Raw genomic sequence first — 9484 nt, 5'->3', positions numbered from 1 at the left:
TAACTCAACTAAAACAAGAAAAGTTTGGTCTGATTCAACTTCAGAGTGAGAAAAAGACGTGTAAGTGTCTTTGTATTCTGCGTATGTAAATATCTGGTGTCAGCTGTACACCATCCATCCTGTATAGAGGCAGAATTGAATATGCACTCTGTGTCGGCATGAGATACGACCATACATTAGACTAAAACTAAATAACAGCTATTAAAGCACTGATAACATGAAGTAACTGAACATTTCAAACGTTGCTTGTTCCATTGAGTTTAGATGCCGGCATTGTTGAGACGCCTCCAAAGGATTATGGTCAGTAAACACTCGTTTGTGTGTCCCAGCGCAGACTGAGAGAGGATTAAGTTGTTCATAATGATGTTGCACTCTGACAAAGGAAGTTGCTTCTGGATCATTAGCATTGAAGAAAGGTGACGGGGTTATGATTCTGCATCAAAGACTGTAGATAATTAAGAAAGGTTGACTGTGATCAGAAACATTTAATATTCCCTCAACTGAAGCCTGCTTAGCCTTTAGAAGCTAAGTAGAGAAAGTTAGACTTTTTCTTTCTGACTTTTTTCATTAAATATATACAGAATGAAACTTCAGACTGTTTTTTTTTATATAGTATGTAAACATATATTGAGTGCTGAACAAGCACGCAGGTATTTGCCACTTGGGCGGTGCGGAGCGGTCGAGAAGACACTGGGGGAGCAGGATCTGATGGGGAAACAGGAATCGCCAGTTTTTACATTTGTGCGGCAGGCAGCGACAGAGACCTGCTGCACGCCGGTGTGTGTTAGAATCCTGGAAAAAGACAAAGAGCTTTGCACAGCTTTTTCCCCCCCAAACTAACCGAGTGAGTTGAGTAATGCTGTTGGATACAGGTTATGTTAGCTACACGATGACTAGCTGATACCGAGATATCATGCTAAGCTTGTCAACAAGAACAGGCTACTTGTTGTTATCTGTGTTCAAAAGTGTGTAGTACTGGTTACAATTACTTGAGTAACTTTTTTGGGGAAAAAAATGTACTTATGAGATTTAATGCACTGTACTTTTTTCTTTTATTTGAGTAATACTATTTCTTCTCTTACTTGAGTAGATTGATTTTCCATTTAAAGAGATAAATTTCAGAGATTGGAAACCTCAGATTCTTAGGATTTCTGCAACATAGTGTTTATGCAAATGAACTAATGTTCATGCAAATTTGAGCATAGTTACTCAACATTTTATATATGTCACTGTTCACATCCTTATTGTTTATTTTGTATTAATAAACATGGTTACTTTATTTGAAAGGTTACATAAGGGTTTGTTTATTTATTTATATTATTTCTAATGTGCTACTTCACTCGTAGATGGGGAGCAGGGCCGGCCCGAGGCATAAGAAAACTAAGCAGCCGCTTAGGGCCCTGGGTATATTTTGGGAGGGGTGGGGGGGGGGCGGGTTAAGTGGAACAGATTTCTTTTTTTAATAATGACTTCTATCTGATACCATTGACAAAAACACACAATTTCATTATAAAGTTGAGATTTGTTTTTACAAAAATATATACTTGACAATGTACATAGAAATCAATCTGTTTATGGACAAAAATAAAAAAGAAACAAAACTGATCTTGCGGGCCCAAGAGCTAGGCTGCACTAGATGGTGCTTCAAAGATAAAATGAGCTGCCGTGCAACGTTTAGAGCTCTGGTGGAAGATAAGTTAGCAAACAATGTCGCAAAAAATAACTTAGAGAAAAGGAACAAGATGAACAGAAAAAAGAGAAGATAAAGGTATGTTTTCATGTCTTTCTGTGATGATGTTTAGCAAAAAGATTTGTAGAGCTGCTAATAGAAACTTAGCTTGAATGGTCTGGTTCAACAGCCAAACATGCTAGAATGTTTGTGCTTGTGTGAAACTGAGTTTTAACTTTAAATGAGCTGATTCTCCTGGTTGGCCCTAAATGTTTATGAGTTGTTTTGGCTTTAAAACAGCATGTTTGATAGGATTTGATTACAATAATTAAAACTTAGCATTGTCTAGCAAAACATTTTCATATCAGGCTACATTGCTACTGGATTAATAAATCATTAAGCTGCTCTAAGCTGTAGTTGGCGATATGTTGTTTGCTGCTGAGCATGATCATATATATGACTAAAACAAACATTATTTTTACATCAACTTATTTGTGCAGCATTTATTACAATTATTTGGAGGTTCAGAATCAGCCCAGTACTGGTGAATGATCAAACTGTCTGATTGCAGCAATCCACATTATGAGCAGAACTAGAGTTCTCCAAAACCAAATTTGGCTTAGGGTCCCATGGATGATTGGGGGCCAGCCCCCCTACTGGAGGGTATACAAATCAGGACGCAACTGATTTGTCAAATCAGGAGCAGAGCTTCTGCACTGCTGACATCTGATCTGACAGACAGAACTTCAGACGAGGATTGAATTTGGATTTACCACCTTTACATTTAGAAAGGTAGGACAACTTTTATTGTTGTTTATTTGAGTCTGTTTCTATGAATCTGGCTCATGGCTTCATGGGTTTTATTATCGTGGCTTTTATTATTGTGACTAATGGTGGAGAAAGTACTCAAAAAATTTACTTAAGTAAAAGTACAAATACACAGTCAAAAATGTACTTAAGTAAAAGTCAAAGTACCACATTAACATTTTACTTAAGTAAAAGTAAAAAAGTACTGGCTTTTAAAAATACTTAAGTATTAAAAGTAAAAGTACTTGCTGAATGCATTACCTAATCGCTAATATCATTAAGTGTGCCGATCGTATTTAATTTTAATACATCAGAAATGTGCCATTTTAATTAACACTACCACAGATTAAACATGTTTTTATTTTGTTTATTCTCTGTAACAGTTTAGACTTAGATATGTGATTCTGTGAGTCATAATTTCAGGGATGGAAACATTTTGTCTCCTGTCCTAACATAGCATGAACTTCATTAGTCACATTTATTTAGAAAGAAATCTAACTGAAAGGGGATGTAAAGAAGGTGCGGGCGGGGTGGAGGACATGCAACCAAGGAGCCATGTAGCAGAGTTGTAGTCAAGACCACCGAACCCGAGACCAAGACCAGGGCCCCGCCCTGGTCTTGGCACAATGACACAAATGACACAATAACATTAAGTTTACCTATCAAAATTGGTTTTCAGATTGATCTGAAAGATCCACATTCCCATAAAAAACACCTAGATATTAAATACTTAGAGCTGAAATATATTTAACCAGTATCAATTAAAACTCACTTCATTCTGTTTTGCTTTCATCGCTGTGCTACATTCCGCAGAGGTCTCCTGCTATTCCTAGAAAAATAACGCCCTGGGTGGTTGCCCATATTGCATATGTCAGAAACCACAACTGAAACATCGCAATTAACGGTAAATAACGTTCAACTATGAACACTGTCCAACGGCACAACAAGTAACTAAGCAGAATGAGCACCGTGACTGTTTTCATCCTCCCTCCCACTGCGATGTTTGCCACCATGACAGGAGACGAAATCAATCAATGAGCAATGAGCATGCTCTGTGTTCATACGTTCAACTTTTACTTATTCAGCGATTAAATGAATGTCTATATATATATATATATATATATATATATATATATATATATGAACGGCTCTCAGTGAGGCTTCAGTCCTTAGGATCCGTCCAGAAGAATCAGATCGTTCCTGAATGTTCTATCACTATATTGCAGACTTTGGTCACAGCGTTGTCCCATATATGCGACACCTCAGTCAAAACCTCCACACAATAATTCAGCGCATGAGTGACAACCTTTTTTCATCAGATGCAACATGTGTCTCAGTCAATACAGCTAGCTTTGCTAGCACAGATCTTACCTTTCTTTAAGCTTTCCTTCCAAGTGACGCTAAAAGTTGGACGAAGTCCCCACCGTCTGTGAAAGCGAAGCGCTGCTGATTTTACATGTCGCCATATCAATTTATGCAGCGCTATTATGTTATAGACAAACATCTCCTCCCGCTCAGAGGAAACCACTGCGCATGTCTAGAGCTCCGAGTGCGAGTAAAGGTGGAGGCGATGGGTGACAACAGACACTAAGTCACGTTATTGCTTGGATTTTACGGCGCCACCTTAAATCCCTGAACTTCACATTTTAACGGAAGAAAAGAGCAACGAGACTTAACGAGTAACGAGTAACGCGACACTTTTGTAGAAATGTAATGAAGTAGAAAGTACAGATACTTACTGTAAAATGTAGTGAAGTAAAAGTAGAAAGTCCCCATTATTAAATCTACTTAAGTAAAGTACAGATACACGAAAACTGTACTTAAGTACAGTAACGAAGTACTTGTACTTCGTTACTTCCCACCACTGATTGTGACTAATAGAAACTTAGTCATAACAAGTGATTAAATCAATAATATCATTAATCGTTAATACAATATTATTGGTTGAATCAGTAAAAGGTCAAATAGACGTCATAAAAGAAATACTAGTGAAACTAGTGTAACATTTTCATTAGAATTGTACAAAAGCAGAATGTTACACTCAGTTGTACCAAAGTTCAACTTTTGACCTCGTTTTTTGGTAATTTCATGCAATACTTAAATAGTCTGTCGTGCCAAAGTGCAAAACTTGCAGCATATTGATAAAACCCAGTAACAAAAAATGTTAAACATTAAATAGCCGTCTCTTCATTCTATAAGTTTTACTTTTTGTTACTTGCAATAATTGTCAAGTTATGAATTTGACATCATGAGGCATAAGGGTAAAAGTCAAGAAATTCTGCAATAAAATCACAATTATGCATTAATGCAAAAAAAAAAGAAAAATGCAGGGATCTGGTAATTTTGTGTGAATTTCCATTGAATCATGAAAATGACTGTAATTTGGAAGAATACAGATAAAAACTGCTTTGGTTTGACTGATAAAATAATATTTAAGTAAACAACTTCCTCTGTTTATGTGTCCTTTTGGAGCCTGGAGGGCCACATAAAGAGCTACAGTGGGCCCGGTTTGGTCCCCGAGCCTCAGGTTTGGGTTTGGGTTTGGCACGAGACCCAGATCAAGTAGTCAACGTCTACGTAATGACGACGACATCCATGTGATCACTTCCATAATACGACTTTTCCTAACGACTATAAAGCTCCTGTGAAACACTGCAATGATTTGGTTCCTAAGTTATTCCAGGACGTTTGGAGGTTAGTATGTTTCCTCGCGCTTCTTTCTTTGATTTTCAGTTTGAAGTCCGTAGCATCTTCTTTTGTTGTAGAAGACGCTGAATAAGTAGCTGTGCAGCATTTTTTAGCTTCCGTATGTGGCCTGTCTGAGTATAATAGTTTTCTATGTCAACTTTATCTTGTTCTTTGGAAACATAAGTGATCTTTCCAAGAAACATCAGCCATTTGGCTTGATGCTGGTTGGTCTGAGGACCCGGTGGCTCCGATGGTTCGGCAGCCTTGTCTCCGTCGGTCATTGTTCGGTGTAACTTCGAGGTAGCTCCTCAGGAAAACTGGCGCGAAATGCTTTTGGGGCCTCTGAGCAAGATAAAACACTACCGTAAAGAAAAGATTTTGGCACAAACCTGTTGTCTATCGTTACATAAGTCTGATTCTGTCCTTGCTCTATCTCTTTTGTCTGCTTAAGCACACATTACTGCATGTTTTCATAGCAACGCATAGAGCTGGCGTCAGTGTTTGGATAAAGCTGCTAAAGACAAGTCTGCAGCCCTTACGGAGGTTACAGATGAAGAATGTGGAGGAATTTTTCACACATTTTCATTTTGAAAGCAGGACTTCGTGTCTTTCTGCTCAAATCTTGTAACGATTATAGTCAAAACTTCTTGCGCTCAGACAGTCTCTGCTCAGACCCACTGCTCGGACTTCTTGAACGTAGCAATTGTTACCTTCCAAAAAGGCGGGTCCAAAAGCAAGCAAAAAATGTTTTGTGTGCAAGCAGAGAGTCCGAGCAGAAACTAAGTCTGAGCGCAAGGAGAAGTTTTGAGTACAAGGGTTACAAGCTTTCAGAAGAAAGACATTAAGTACTGCTTTCAATATAAAAATGTAAGCAAAAGTATTAAAAGTTTTGATAACAAAAGACATGAAATCCTGCCTAGACTGAAAGTGTGTGCTCTTGGATTATGGCAAAAAAAAAAAAATCCTCCATAGAAGAATAGATGAATACTTTTGCCAACCACTGCAGGTAGTTTTAATTATATTTTTGTCTCATAATTTACAGAAGTGTTTGCTTTTTTCTGTACAGTTTAATAATCTTGTAATTTTCTAATGCATTCACGTCATTTATTTATTTTGCTTTTTGCCTACTCCAGTATAATTGACATTTCACATAAATGCAGCATCAAATCAAAGTGAAAGAATAAACAGATGTTTCTGTATCCTATTGAACATTAAACTGTGAAAACTGACCTAGCTGAGTTTCAGTTTGTCACAATATTATATTTACTATGAGCTGTTTACTTGTTCCTGTTTAGGCCCAGACCTCCTGGACTTTGGGGTTCCTCTCCATCTTGGTCCCGCTGTGGGTTACTTCCAACTGGACCTGACCGGTGGAGCTGTTCGGTTCCTGATCCGTGGCGATGAGCTGGGTCAGTTCAGGTTTTCATGTTTCTGTAGTTTCTCCATCTCACATGCAGATTAAATCAAGAATAAACTACTGTTTCATTTTTGTGCCTGGATGCACGTTGAGCTGTGAATGCTGAGCTACTGCCACGATAAAACACTTTGGGTTTTGTTGATTTCTGCTACATTCAGCCATGAGCCTTCAGGAACTTGGGGTTGTTCTCCATTTCGGTTCCGCTGCTGGAAACATCGAACGGGATCTGACCCGTGGTGCTGTTCAGATCACGGTCCAAGATTTTCTGTCAGGTGAGTTCGGAGCAGAAGACCTGGTTGGGGAAAGCTGACTCCTGAAATCTTTGTGCTGAAATCTGTCTGCGCTCCGCAGTTCACCCACTGCTGGATGGAAACAGCACTGGGCTCTTTTGGACCTTCTGGCTTCAAAATAATTAAGACGGACAAACCTGCTGCAAGAGGTGATAAATAATAGTTTAGTCTTTCTTAGCAGAGGATGATGGGGCGCTGGAAGCTAAATTTAAAAAAGCAGGGAGGTGCTGTGATTATTTTGTGGGGCTTTTACTTTATAAATTAACTGAATTGAATTGAAAATTAAATTGAAAGTAAAGTTTAAAAATGCAAAATATCAGTTTAAACAAACTATTTGCTAAAAAGCTGTGGTCTGTCACAGATATCAGTCAGCTACTGATCTCCAACATCCCATTCATTTAGTATTTTTCGTTATAACTTTTGATTGTAGTTGTTTTTTTACCTTTTTATTTTGTCAAACCCAAACAATAAACACCAAACGGTTAAACCTTTCACATCTAGGTTTCTTTGATGTTACTTCTCCTTCCCCCAGGCTGAGCTGGGTCGTATCACTCATCCTTAGTCATTCACTGTCAGCCTGCAGCTCCTGAACATAGGTCAAATGTGTAAAATAACTTTAAATTAAATAGCGGGTTGAGCAGATGTGTGCCCACCTCTGTTTTTATATCTTCATTTAATAAGTTATAGCAGTGTAAAAGCTGATCTGTCTTCATGAAATATTATTTTTACATTACTGATAGATAAAGCCTCAAAACTGTGCTTTGTTTGTGTGTAGAAGTGATTATCCGACGTGTCCCTGTGATGCACTGATGACCTGCGCAGCGTGCTCCACCTCCTGGGACAGGAAGCAGCTTATTGGAAGCCTGAACAGGATAAAGCACTTAGAGAAAATGGGCTGCTGGATGGTTGGATATGTTTTGTAATTTGGTGCTATTTGACTTGCAATCTTTCTTGACCGGCATCCTCTACTAAATGAGATTCTTAGTCTCCAGAGTTTTTAATTTCATGGTTAAATAAAGCCCTAATAAAAATAGTAGCAAAAACTCCTCAATCATCCAGTCACATGCATATTCAGATCGTAATCGGTGCACAATTGTTTACCCAATACAGCAGCCAAACATTAGTACAGCCATACAGGCCTTTTCTGTTTGACACACACGTATTGAATTCAAAATGTTTGTGTGGGGAACTAGAAAGTGGAAAGTTCTGTAACACAGCAGCAACAAGCGGCACATTTTAGGACTCATTTTAAAATTTTGGTTTTAACTTTTAAGGCGATGCTCCCAAATATACAGTATATTGGACCTTTTGAAGCCTCTCTAGGATTCTGAGGTCTTCTAATCAGATGCTGCCGACGTTACCCAGAACTTATTTTAAAACCTGTGGTGACAGAGCATTTCAGGTGGAGCCTCCAGGCTCTGGAACGCTCTCCCCCTAGTAATGTGCTGTTCCGATTCAACTGACTCATTCAAAAAAAAGTCTCAAGACTTATTTCTTCAGACAAGCTTTCGGATAATTTTTGTTCACTCATTTTAAATTCTTTTTATTAGTGTTATGTTTCCTTTTTTTTTTGTAAAGCACTTTGTGACTTTTCATGTCTGTGAAAGTTGCTATATAAATGAAGTTTACTTACTTTATTTACAATGAGGCTGAGAACAGAGTGTGAGGAATCCCATCTATCTCTAATGTCTGTAATTCAGGAATGTTTCTAATTCTGTTGCAGTGCTGAGGGGAAGTGACTGGAAGTGTTTCTCCTAACAGGGCTGCTGACACGGTGCGTTCAGGTACTACTCTGGAACACCGGATTTTGATTTAAACATTTTTTATCATCAAATGTTGGCACATGTTGTTCCAAAAAAATGTACATTGTTTACTATTTTCACTTGTTCTAACTTTTTTGCTGATCATCTTTTGCTTTGTTAGGAGATATTGATGGAATCCAAATATTTCCATAGGGATAATAAAACCCTCCAAACCACATTAAGTGTGATATATAATGAGGTGAAAACAGGGATGTTAAAAGACAAAATAGCATGTTGCTTGTGGTAGTGATATGATAGGAAGAACATGTTAATATATTGTGCAGCACTAATTCTTAAGAGTATTTATTTCTAGAATTAATGAAAACATGACGGGAAAGAAAGTGACACACCAAAGATTAAAGTACGTAGAGTAAATATGAACATAATGGAAAGACGTCTTTTGGGTGAAAGATGCTTCATAAAAAAATCTGAGTTTTTTCAAAATTGCTTAATGAAGCAAAACTATTCTCATAGTTCCCATTTATTAAATTTCATTGTCAATGGAAATGCAGCTATAGAGGAAGAAGATGGAATGAGTTTGCACTGAGTCCACATATTGTCTGTTACATGAAAGAGCTCAGAAAACTTTGTTTTTGTTTTTACAAGTTTCTGACTTTACAAATCAGAGAATATCTGTTTTAATATTGTACATTTATGTTTATTTATGTAAAATTGTAATTTATTTCTCGCAAATTTACCACTTCTCCACACTGTTGTCAGAAAAGTACTCTTCTTCTTCATCAAATTACCAAGGCCCAAATACTTAAAATGACATTTAATAATAACTTAAAAAACAAAACAAACAGATACT

The sequence above is a fragment of the Poecilia reticulata genome, chromosome 10 (genome assembly GCF_904066995.2).
Source record: "Poecilia reticulata chromosome 10, P_reticulata-male-v2, whole genome shotgun sequence".
Classification (NCBI taxonomy): Eukaryota; Metazoa; Chordata; class Actinopteri; order Cyprinodontiformes; family Poeciliidae; genus Poecilia; species Poecilia reticulata.
This window is presented reverse-complemented; position numbering follows the sequence as displayed.